Raw genomic sequence first — 13,361 nt, forward strand, 5'->3', positions numbered from 1 at the left:
TCATGTGAACATCTTCTTTGGAAAAATGTCTAATCAGATCTCAGCCCATTTTTATTTAATTTAATTTATTTATTGTTTGTTTGGTTGTTTTTTGTTTTTTGCTGTACACTGGCCTCTCACTGTTGTGGCCTCTCCCGTTGTGGAGCACAAGCTCCAGACACGCAGGCTCGGTGGCCATGGCTCATGGGCACAGCTGCTCCGTGGCATGTGGGATCTTCCCAGACCGGGGCATGAACCCATGTCCCCTGCATCAGCAGGCAGATTCTCAACCACTGTGCCACCAGGAAGCCCCCTCAGCCCATTTTTAAACTCAGGTTGTTTGCTTTTCTGATGTGCAGTTGTATGAATTATTTAAATCTTTTGGCTATTATCCCCTTATTAGATGTATTACTTGCAAATATATTCTCTCATTCAGTAAGTGGCCTTTTTTTTTGTTGATAGTTTCTTTACTGTAGAAAAGTTTTTAGTTTGATGTAGTCCTATTTGTTTATTTTTGCTTTTGTTTCCCTAGTCTGAGGATATATATATATATATATATATATATATATATATATATATATATATATTACTAAGACTGATGTCAAAGAGTATACTGCCCAAGTTTTCTTCTAGGAATTTTATGATTTCAGGACTTACATTAAAGTCTTTATTCTATTTTGAATTTATATTTGTGCATGGTGTGACAGAGTAGTCTGGTTTGATTTTTTGTATGTAGCTGTCTAGTTTTCCTAACACCATTTATTGAAAAGATCATCTTTTCTCTCTTGTATATTCTTGCCTCCTTTGTCACAGATTAATTGCCTGTATAAATATGGCTTCTTTCTGGGCTTTCTATTCTGCTCCAATGATCTGTGTATCTGTTTTTATACCAGTACTATACTGTTTTGATGACTGTAGCTTTGTAGTATGGATTGAAATCAGGGAGTGTGATATCTCCAGCTTTGTTTTTCCTTTTCAAAATTGTTTTGGCTAGTCAGTATCTTGTGTTTCCATAAATTTTTGGAATTATTTGTTCTAGTTCTGTGAAAAATGCCATTGGTATTTTGATAGAGATTGCATTGAATCTATAGGTTGCCTTGGGTATATACCATATCTTGGGTAGTGTGGTCATTTTAACAATATTAAGTCTTCCAGTCCATGGACAGGGTATATGTTTCCATCTGTTTGTGTCATCTTCAACTTTTTCATCAGTGTCTTATAGTTTTCTGAGTATAGTTATTTCACTTCCTTAGTTGTATTTATTCCTAGATATTTTATTCTTTATGATATGGTGGTAAATGGAATTGTTTTCTAATTTCTCTTTCTGATATTTTGCTGTTAGTTTATAGAAATGCAACAGATTTCTGTATATTAATTTTGTAGCCTGCAACTTTACCAAATTCTCTATTCAGCTCTAGTAGTTTTTGGGTGGTGACTTTAGGATTTTCTATATATAGTATCACATCATCTGCAAACAGTGACAGTTTTACTTGTTTCTTTCCAATTTGGACTTGTTTTATTTCTTTTTCTTGTCTGATTGCTGTGTCTAGGACTTCAAATATCATGTTAAATAAAAGTGGTGAGGGTGTGCATCCTTGCCTTCTTCCTGATCTTAAAGGAAATGCCCTCAGCTTTTCACTGTTGAGAACTATAGTAGCTGTGGGCTTATCATATATGACCTTTATTACATTGAGGTATGTTCTCTCTATACCTACTTTGTTTAGAGTTTTTATCATCAGTGGATGTTGGGTGTTGTCAGAAAAATTATTCTGCTTCTATTGAGATGATCATATCATTTCTATTTTTCAATTTGTTCATGCAGTTCATCACAATGATTGATTTGATTATATTGAATTATTTTTGCATCCCGGAGATAAATGCAACTTGATTATGGTGTATGATCCTTTTACTCTATTGTTGACTTTGGTTTGCAAATATTTTATTGAAGAATTTTTATGTTCACCAGTGATATTGGGCTGTAGTTTTCTTTTTTCTCATATCTTTGTCTGGTTTTGGTATTAGGGTGATGCTGGCCTTGTAGCATGAGTTCAGAAGTGTTCCTTCCTGCTAAATTTTTGGAATTGTTTGAGAATGATTGGTGTTAACTCTTCTCTAGAAGTTTGGTAGAATTGCCCTGTGAAGTCATTTGGTCTTGGACTCTTGTTTCTTTTGAGTATTTTAAATTACTGATTCAAGTTCATTACTGGTAATCAGTCTGTTCATGTTTTCTGTTTCTTCCTGGTTCAGTCTTGGGAGATTCTACATTTCTAGGAATTTGTTCATTTCTTTTAGGTTGTTCACTTTTTTGGCATGCAATTGTTAATAGTGATCTGTTATAATCTTTGGTATTTTTGTGGTATCAGTTGTAACTTCCTCATTTTCGTTTCTGATTTTATTGATTTTGGCCCTCTCTCTCTTTTTTTTCTTTCTTTCTTTCTTTCTTTTTTTTTTTTTTTTTTGTAGTACATGGACCTCTCACTGCTGTGGCCTGTCCTGCTGCAGAGCACAGGCTCCGGACACACAGGCCCAGAGGCCATGGCATACGAGCCCAGATGCTCTGTAGCATGCAGGATCCTCCCTGACCGGGGCACGAACCCAAGCCCCCACATTGGCAGGTGGACTCCCAACCACTGCACCACCAGGGAAGCTTTTTTTTTTTTCTTGGTAAGTCTGGCTAAAGTTTTATCAATTTTTTCTTTTCAGAGAACCAGCTTTTAATTACATTGATCTTTTCTATTTTCGGGGGGGGGGTTGTTTTGTTTTCCTCTGTTTTATTTATTTCTCTTCAGGTATTTATGATTTCTTTCCTTTTACTAACTTTTGGTTTTGCTTGCTCTTCTTTTTCTAGTTTCTTTAGTTGTAAGATTGGGTTGTTTGTTTGAGATTTTTCCTATTTTCTGCAGTATAAACTTACCTATTAGAACTGCCTTTGCTGTGCCCATGTATTTTGGATCATTATATTTTTGTTTTCATTTGCCTACAGGTATTTTATTGATTTCTTCATTGATCCATTAGCTGCTTAGTAGCATATTGTTTAGGCTCCATATGTTTGTGGGGTTTTTTGCAGTTTATTTTTTATTTTTTTCTTGTAGTTGATTTGTAGTCTCATAGGGCTGTGGTCAGAAAAGGTGCTTGATAAGATTTCAATTTCCTTAAATTATCTGAGATTGTTTTGTGTCATAGCATGTGGTCTATTATGGAGAATGTTGCATATGCCTTGAAAGAATGTATATTTTTCCACTTTGGATGGAATATTCTATATGTATCTATTAGGTCCATTTGATCTAAGGGCATTTAAGGCAAATGTTTCCTTATTGATTTTCTGTCTGGATGATCTGTTCATTGATGTTAAGTGGAATGTTAAATTCCAGTAATATTAGTGTGTTACTATCAATATTTCCCTTGATGTATATTAATATCTGTTTTATGTATTTAGGTGCTCATATGTTGGGTGCATATATATTTACAATTCTTATATCTCCTTCTTGGATTGGCCACTTGATCATTATGTAAGATTCTTCTTTGTCTCCCACTACAGTCTTTGTTTTAAAGTCTACTTTGTCTGATTTAACTATTGCTACCCCAGGTTTCTTTTCATTTTCATCTGTGTAGAATAACTTTTCCATCCCTCATTTTCAGTCTGTGTATTTCTTTAGATTTTGAAATGAAACTTTTGTAGGCATCATATATATGGGTCTTGTTTTTGTATCCATTCAGTCACTTTATGTATTTTGATCTAAATATTTAATCCATTTATATTTAAAATAATTATCAATAGGTATGTACTTATTGCCATTTTGTTAATTGTTTTGGGGTAACTTTTGTAGTTCTTTTCTGTTCCTTTCTACTTTTATTCTCTTCCCTTATTATTTCCCTTATAACACTTATGTTTAGTGTTATATTTGAATTCCTTTCTGTCTTTTGTGTGTGTATCTATTATACATTTTTGGTTTGTTGTTACCATGAGGTTTATATATAGCAATATATGTATATATACACATGATTATTTTATTTTGGTGATCTCTTAATTTCAAATGCATTTTAACATCCCTGAGTTTTTACCCACCTGCAACCATCTACTGTTTTGACATCATATCTTTTTGTTTTGAATATCCCTTAACTACTTGTGAATATTAATGATTTTACTACTTTTGTCTTTTAATCTTCCTATTAGTTGTACATGATTGACTTACTAACGTTTATTTATTTACTAACTTTTATTTATTTCTTTGTTTTGTTTTCAACTTTAAATATAGTTTTATTTAAGACATTGAATTTTCCACTTACAATCCTGTGCTTATAAAAGTGCAGTTATTTCCTTTTCTTGTGCACACTTTCCATGTTCAAGAATCAAGAATGCTCAGTTATTTACTATAGCAGCTCAACTGTAAAACTGCCATGGAATTTGCTACAAAGTTGGGTCCTTCAATGTTTTGCATGGAACAATGCTTAATCTATGCTAGGTTGGCTTAATCAACCTCTTCATTGTTGGGCCCAAAGGAGACACCACCAGACGGAGGAGCTCCACCACTAGGGAAGCCCACAGGCATTCCTCCTGGCATTCCTCTTTGCATGTCTCCTGTGCCCTGATACAGCTTGGTAATGATGGGGATACAGAATTTTTCCATTTCTTTCTGCTGATCTTCAATAATAACTTTATATTTGCCTTTACCACTGGAATTTTTCCTTTTCTATTATTCATATTTCTAGTTGTGGCTATCTCTTTTTCACTTAGAGAAGTTCCTTTTAACATTTCTTGTAAAGCTAGTTTGGTTATGCTGAACTCTTTTAGTTTTGCTTGTATGTAAATCTTTTGATCTTTCCATCAAATCTGAATTAAAGCCTTGCCAATTAAAGTATTCTTGGTGGTAGGTTTCTCCCTTTCATCACTTTAAATATATTGTGCCACTCTCTTCTGGCCTGCAGAGCTTCTGCTGAAAAGTCAGCTCATAACTCCTAATGGGACTTCCCTTGTGTGTAACTTCTTGCTTTTCCTTTGCTGCTTTTAATATTCTCTCTTCATCTTTAATTTTTGCAATTTTTAACTACAATGTGTCTTGGTGTGGTCCTCTTTGTGTTGATCTTGTGTGGGACTCTCTGAGCTTCCTGGACCTGGATGTTTTCACTGGACCTGGACCTGGATGTTTTCACTCTCAGGTTAGGGAAGTTTTCAGCTATTATATCTTCAACTATGTTCTCTACCCCTGCCCCTTTCTCTTTCTTCCCCTCCTGGGACCCTGGGGCCCCTATCATGTGAATGCTAGTATGCTTGATGTTGTATCAGAGGTCTCTTAAACGAACCTTATTTATTTTTATTCTTTTTTTTTTTTTTCTTCTATTCACCTTCAGTGGTTTCCACTACTCTGTCTTCTGGCTCGCTGATCCTGTCTTCTGAGTCATTTAATCTACCATTGATTTCTCCTAGTGTATTTTTTATTTCAGTTATTCTATTCTTCAGCTATGTTTCATTTGTCTTTATATTTTTAACTCTTTGTTATAAACCTATCATCTAATCTTCTCTCAAGTTCTTTCAACATGTTTATCATCATTACCTTGAACTCTTTGCCAGGTAGATTGCTTATGTCCACTTCAATTAGTTCTTCTTCTTGGATTTTAACAGGTTCCTTTATTTAGAAAATAGTCTTCTGTTGTCTCATTTTGACTAATTCACTGTTTTTATTTCTATGTATTTTGTAGGTTGATTTCATTTCCCAGCCTTGGAGAGTGGCCTTTTGTAAGAGATGTCCTATGTGTCCCAGCAGCACACACTCCTCTGGTCATCAAAACTCTTTGCTATTGGGCTGCCCCCTACATGGCTCTGTGGTTCCTTTGTGTGTCTAGCTGACTACTGTGGGAAATCTTGTAGTTGGGGATAGCCTCCCATCTGGTTGGTTAACAGACCCTGCATTATGTAGAAGCTGCTGGCCACTTGTGGGTAGGGCTGGCTCATGAGGTAGCTGGCTGCAGCCCCAAATACTGTTAAGCTAACACTATCTCCAGGACCCCCAGGACCCTGCAGCAAGAGACCCTGGAATCTGACTCTGTCCACCAGTAGCCAGCATTATCCCCAGGTACAACCTGGGCCCCAGACTCACCCACGAGCAGACAGACACAAGTTCCAAGCCACCTAGGACCCCTTAGCTGACCACCCTGGGATGCAGCCATACTCAGCATTGGGCTGACATCAGCTTTGAACACCCCAGACTGTAGCCTACTGTATCAGGAACTGGCTCCACCCACCAGCAGGACAACACTAGATCTGGGACCCCTAGCTCTGCAATCAACCACCCTAGGACTCAGCCCTGCCCAACAGTGGGTCAGCACTTGCCCTGGTTGCAGGGCCTGGGGATCCTGGATTTGCTATCAGTCCCACTGGTGGGTGGGTACTGGGTTTGTCCAGCTGGCTGTGGGGCCCCAAGGGGTCCTGTAGCTAGTGTCAGTGCACTAGTGTGTGGGGCTGCGTCATGGGCCCTTTGGTGGACAGGGCTAGGTTTGGGGTGGCTGTGGGCTCAGGGTTCTTAAGGCACCTGGCCTAATGGTGAAAGGAATTGTGTCCTCTCTTGGATAACTGCTTGGTCTGAAGCTTCCAGTACTGGTGCCACCAGCCATGGCTGGTGGGCAGGACTAGGTCCCACAGCTAATGAGCCAGAGTGAGGATTCTAAATTGGCACTTGCCAGCACCAGCATCCTCATGTTAGAATGACCTCCCCAAAATGGCTGCTGTCAGTGTCTATGTCCTCAGGGTGAGCTCCAGTTTCTTCCTAAGACTCTCCAAGTTCATTAGGTGGTTTGACCCAGGATCCTTTCAAATTATTGCATCTCTCTTGGGTCCCAGATCATATGAGATTTCATGTGTGCTCTTTAGGAGTGGATTCTCTTTCCCTCAGCTCTCTGGATCTCCCAAAAGTAAGCCCAGTGGCTTTCAAAGCCAAAGTTCTCTGGTCTTATCTCCTGATTCAGGATCCCCAGTTTGGTTAGCCCAATGTGGCACTTGGACCCCTTACTCCTTGGGGAAAACTTCTACAATTGTAATTATTCTCCTGTTTGTAGGTCACCCACCTGAGGGTATGGGTCTTGACTATACTGCATCTCTGCCCTTCTTACCTGTCTTCTGGTTTCTTCTTTATATCTTTAGTTATGGAATATCTTTTCTGCTAATCTTCTGGTCTTCCTCATCAATTGTTGTTCTGTAAATAGTTGTAATTTTGGTGTGCCTATGGGGGGAGGTGAGCTTAGGGTCTTCCTACTCTGCCACCCTAGCCACTTCCTGAGGAATTTTTCTATTATGGACATTTTCCTATTATGTTATGGGTCTCTGGATCTTATATAAACCATCTCTTTTAGATGTTTTTTCTGACACTGTTTTTGCTTGAGATAGGTTGGGCACTCTCTCCTTAATACCAGGTGGAAGTGAAATTGCAGGTTCCTCACTCAGTCTCTATCGATACCCAAGGTTGGGGAGGGGCCTCATTACAGCTGGTCAAAGATGGGATCTTTATTTCATCTTCATAACCGCTGTGGTGGATGTGTATATATTATTGCTGTGCAAAGTTGAATGTCCTGACTCTCCACTAGACATGCTCTGAAACTGTCTACTGTAAAGAGAGAGGGATACTGTATTCCTTCAGGGTGGACATGGAAGTTCAGGTTCTGCATGTTGTTTCCAGTGATACCACGTGGGGGAGAAGATAACTTGTTACTGCCGGGAAGAGGTGAGAACCCTGGCTCACTACTTGGCCTTTTTGATACTACTCCAACAGTATAGTTGAGTACATCCTCACAGACCCTCAAGGTTGGAAGTTCAGGTTCCCCTCATTGCCTCTGCTGGTGTGGGAAGGGTTGAGATTGTGTTTTTTTCTGAGGTGTTTACAATTAATAGCACTGTTATTATCTAAAAATATTTACTTTTTGTCAAGTTTCTCCTTTACCTAGAGAGAGCAAGCTTTGTTTGGTCTGTTTTTGATTGTGCCTGTTGGTGTTTTTATTTCTCAGCTTTTTCAGCTTAAAGTCTTTGATTTATGAGGTAAAAAGAAAATCCAGGGAACTCACCACTGTGTTGCTCCTTGGATCTTATGTTTCCTAGCTTCCCTGTCTTCTTTTTCTTTAAGTCTTAAAATATTTTATATATAATGTCCAGGATTTTTAGTTGTATTTAGCAGAAAATGTAGGACAAATGTATGTCTACTTCATTTTTTCAGAAGTGGTAGTTAAGTTTATATTTTAAGACATTTTTTGAAAGACACATTTTTATTTTCCATATCACATTTGTAGGAACATTTATATCAATTTCAACTACAATAATAGAAAGCATCTTTATAACACTTTTCTTCTATTGATACTAAGTAATAATGAAGGGGATATGCTTGATTTATCATTCTGGAGAGAGATCAGGTTATATATTTAATGTCTATTGTTTTAGTATGTTTGCCTTGAAATAGGAGGAGAGATTAATTAATCTAGAGAATTAACAATTAGACCTTGCCTTAGTCTATACTATTTGAATAATCAACTTGTTCAGGAAAATTATTAACAAGAGCTACTTAGTAAGCCTTTCAAAATTTAAATGTTTGGAGGCAAAATGTAGAAATATAGGTCAATCTGGAAAATTGATTACAATGATTTTTAATGTCAGCTTGAAATTTGTTCAAATTTGTGAAAGTAATCAACTGACCTTTGAGAGTTCACTCAAATATACAAAAATACATTTGAAATACATTACAAAATATGGAAAATGTTTTATTTATTGAACTGTTAATATAATACGGGATGGAAAATACCTTCAGGAGTTTTGAACTTTACAATGATCTTCATTTGGCCATGTGTCCCTTCCTTTTCTCCTCTGTCACCATTACTGTACTGAAGGATATATAAGAGAATAAAAATATTAACATCAGTTTTTGAAGGATTACCCAGACATGGAAAGGAAGGCATACATATTACTGTTTAAATCAAGCTTTTTTATTTTGAGGTTATTGTATATTCACATGCAGTTGTAAAAGGTAATATAGAGAAATCCCATGTACTGTTTATCCAACTTCTCTTAAAGTTGACATCCTTCAAAAACTATAGGACAATATCCCAAGTAGAATATTGGCATTGATACAGTCAAGAAACAGAGCATTTCTATAACCATCCAGATGTCTCATGTTGTCCTTTTATAGTCATATCTGCTTTCTTCTCACTCACTTCTCCTTAACTTCTAACAACCACTAACTTGTTATCCATTTCTATAATTTTGTCATTTCAAGAATATTATTTAAATGGAATTATACTGTATGTAACCTTTAGGGATTTATTTTTCACTCAGCATAATTACCCAGAGATTCAGACACATTTTTGTGTTTTTAAGTGTTTTTTTTCCTGTTTATTGCTGAATAGTATTCTCTGATTTGAATGCACCATAAGATTGTTTAATCATTCTCATATTAAAGAACATCTGGGTTGTTTCCAGGTTTTGGTTATTATTAGTAAAGTAACAACTTTATTAAACATTAAAGTACAGGTTTTTATGTGAACATAGGTTTTCATTTCTCTTGAATAAATTCCTAGGAGAGAAATTTCTGGTGGTTAGCTGTTTACATATCACTACTCACCTATCAGAATGACAAACATAAAAAATATATATACACTGGCAACACCAAATGCTGATGAGGATGTAGAGAAACTGGAACACTCAACCCTTAATGATGAAATGGTAAAAACATATAACCACTCTAGAAAACACTTTGGAAGTTCCTTCAAAATCACAAATCAATTTTTGGTCTACTTTTTGGAGCTCATGACAGGCTCCCAGGTATCTGGAACTGTGGAGTTAAAACAGTCCTTTGGAGAAGCAGTTTCTACAAATTTCCTTATTGTTTAACTCCACACGTAAAAAAAAATTTTTTTTTGACTACACCTTAATAAATACACACTTACATGCAAATTATTTATATACCGTATGGTTCTAGTACAAAATGTACATTGAAATATATCTATAAGATATACATTTTAAAAAATACATAAAAATGAATGTAAATCAAATGTCAAAATTCTGATTTAATTATTTGTGTATGTTTTCACCACACACCGGTAGCTCACCCAACATAATCCTTAGCGTTATTCCCAAATGTGGAGATAGCCAATTTAGAGTAACATAACATAGCAGCTCAAGTAGAAAATTTATGCATTAGAGTAAATGAAGCATTCCTCTCTTGGTCTCTAGTCCAATTGTCTTCTACAAGGATCTAAGAGTGTGAGCATTGAAATTCACAATGGTTGGAGGTTTATTCTTTCATGGAGTTTGGAGAAATAACAAACCTGTAAAAGTCTGAGTCTTCAGCAGCAGCAGTCAAAGAGTTATGTAATTTATGGTGTATCTCCTTTCACTGTAGTAATCTAAGCAGGAATATATTTTAGGTCCACTATACCCAAAATAATAGTTAAGGCTATATTATGACTAATTCATTGCCTTAAATTATTTTCTGATATATTATTTTTAGAGAAAATTAGTTACCTCTTATGGAGTCTATGGAAGTCAATGACTATTCTATTTAGTACATATTGATCTTTTTCTTAAGATCCAGATTAAGAATTATAGTAGGTGAGCTGGAGTACTGTTTCATGCCAGAAAGAGATGTTGATACAATATTTTCAAATGGAGAAAGTACTTCTAGCAGAAGAGTAGAAGGTAAGGGAGTTTGGAGGCAGTGAACAGGCAGTCATGTAACCATGACAGTTGGTATTGGTCACAGGTATCTCTGTGGCAGTCCAGAAGAGGATACTGAGTTAAATGAAGCATATGAAGATAGAAGAATGATTATAAAGTTTATTTATTGTGATAAGCAGGGGTTGTTGACTCAATTCTTTTAAGTTAGGGAGGTCAAGTAACCAAAGATCAACCAAAAAGATGGTGAACTGCTGTCAATTATGTGCAGCCTGTTCCCCAGGATGGACTTTTCTTAAAATAAGCCAGTCTGAGTGACTTCCAACTTAAAACAATTTTCATATTAAGGCCACAGCACTTATAAAAGTTTCAGAAGGAACTAATCCTTCACTTTGGGAAAGAGTTCAAAGTGTCTTTGCTCAATAGATATGATGATTTTGTATTTCTATAGAACCATAATGAGCAGAAAATGGCTTCAGTGTTTTGTTTTGTTTGGTTTGGTTTTTTGTTTTTTGTATTTCCAAGCATATTAGAGGAATGGGCAATCAGTTTCATAACTGAGTTAAGAGAGCCCGAAGGAATATGCCTACTATTTCTTCGCAAAATTGGAAACAAAAACAAAAAAACAAAAAATACCTCAACAATAGAGCTCCCTGCCCTAGTGAGAAAAACTCTAGTCAAAATTACACCTGAGGCCATCCCTGGTGTAGAAAGGAAAGAAACATTGTCTTAGTTTTCATCATGAATATGGGTTCCATATCAAAATCATTAAATGCTTCACATCCTTCTAGCACTGTTAGAGAAATAGACAAACATTTACTAAAGTACTAATATTCTCCAAAGAGTGCTTACAGTTGAAATAAAACACAAGAACACAAAATTAAAAGACATGCACCTTAATGGGATAAATCAAGGGATTTATTACCAGTCTAGGTATTGACCTTGTTAATATTAAATTTAGAAAGAAAAAAGACTCTCTTCAAGGTAACTTATTTATGCAATGACTCAGTATTATGACTTTAGATTCCTTTAAATCAAAACAATCAGGGAATAAATAGTTAACTACATCACTTATGTGAGGTGATGACCATATTAATTGTCTTGATCTTGTTAATCATTCCACAATGTATATGTATATCAAATCATCAAGTTACACACTTTAAATATATACAAATTTTTATGCCAATTATTCCACAATAAAGTTAGAAAAAAAAGAAAAACTCATAAAAACACTTAAAGAGAGCAGCAACAGGTGTCCTCCAAACACGGAGTCTTGAAGCCCAAGTCTTACCAGAATCAGGATGAGGGAGTGGTAGGTTAAGGTGGGGCTATTGACTATGCCCCTGCTTGCGGTCTATCTGCACATCACCACCCCTCCTCCCGTCACCCCCAGCTTTCCTCTCTTCTTCAATCATGGAAGTCATCAGGCAATTTTTTTTACCTAAAAGGGACTGGGTATCTTCTACTAAGACTCTGTGGGTGTGGTTTGAAGTCCGGAGATAGTCGTGCTTTTATATGGTTTTACAATGTCCAGCTATGATTGGTACAAGATATGGGAAGTCTGACCCTCAGGTTTCATTGAGTGATTGTCCTCAATTTCCTAGGTTTTGGTTTCAGTGACAAACCAAGACCACATGACTATTCCATATTTGAGCAGGTCAGCATTGGGGAGGCGCTTTTCCGGCATCTGGGGTTCCAGAACAGTAGGATCAACTTGTTGTCACATGTCTGTGGGGATATCTTTGCTCAGGAGCTTCTCTATAGGTTCAAGCAGAATAGATCTGGTCAGCTTACCATTAAGAGTCTCTGTCTGTCAAATGGAGGTATATTTCTTGAAGCTCACCTTCTTCTCCTTCTCCAAAACCTTCTCAAAGATGGAGGCATGCTGTCACCCATCCTCACGTGACTGATGAACTTTGTATTCTCTTGAGGTTTCTCCTCAGATTTGGGGCTGTACACCTGACCCTCTGAGAGTGAGAGTGAGCTGTGGGACATGTGGGCAGGGATACACCACAATGACAGGAACTTGGTTATCGACAGTCTCTTGCAGTATATCAATCAGATGAAAAAGTTTAGAAGACACTGGGTGAGAGCTCTTGTCATTGTATCTATTCCCATTAATTTTATCTAAGGGCCATTGGATCTGGTAAATCCCTACCCAGAGTTTTCGGAGCTGTACAGGAAAATGCTGCTGCAGTCCACAGTGTCATTCTGGATGACCACATTAGCCACTATCCACAGCTAGAGGATCCCATGGGCTTCTTGGATACATTTATGGGCTTCATCAACTCCTTCTGAGCTGGAAAGAGTAACTTCCCTGTATTACCTCCCCTATTCCCTTATCTGTTGTGTATTCCACTTAGGAAGAAATGCCACAAAAATCTCCTGGCTACCAAACACTATTCTCTCACAAAAGTCCACCTGACTCACACTGGTGAACAGCATATACTAAAAGGCTAGCAGAAGCTCTACGGGTGACCTAATAGTTCACCTCCCATTCCTTTGACATCTGATCAGGTGTGACATCTGATCAGGCCTTTTTCTGTGTGTTATTAAGAAATTCTGATGGGCATACTACTCACCGAAACAGAAAGACAGACAGACATTCTTTTGCATAAAAGTCTTTGAAACACTTCTATGGACTTTTCTGAAATATTATATTTAGAAATGCTCATTTCTGGCCCAACCTGATTGAAATTATGTGTAGTAAATAATAAGGAAGTGCCACCTTAACCTT

At 36.9% G+C, this 13,361-nt stretch overlaps 1 pseudogene; it reads left to right on the plus strand.

The window, feature by feature from the left end:
- The first annotated feature begins 11,925 nt into the window (after positions 1–11,925).
- Positions 11,926–12,922, plus strand: LOC116743191 (annotated as a pseudogene).
- Positions 12,923–13,361: the final 439 nt, after the last annotated feature.

Source organism: Phocoena sinus, chromosome 18 (assembly GCF_008692025.1).
Source record: "Phocoena sinus isolate mPhoSin1 chromosome 18, mPhoSin1.pri, whole genome shotgun sequence".
Classification (NCBI taxonomy): domain Eukaryota; kingdom Metazoa; phylum Chordata; class Mammalia; order Artiodactyla; family Phocoenidae; genus Phocoena; species Phocoena sinus.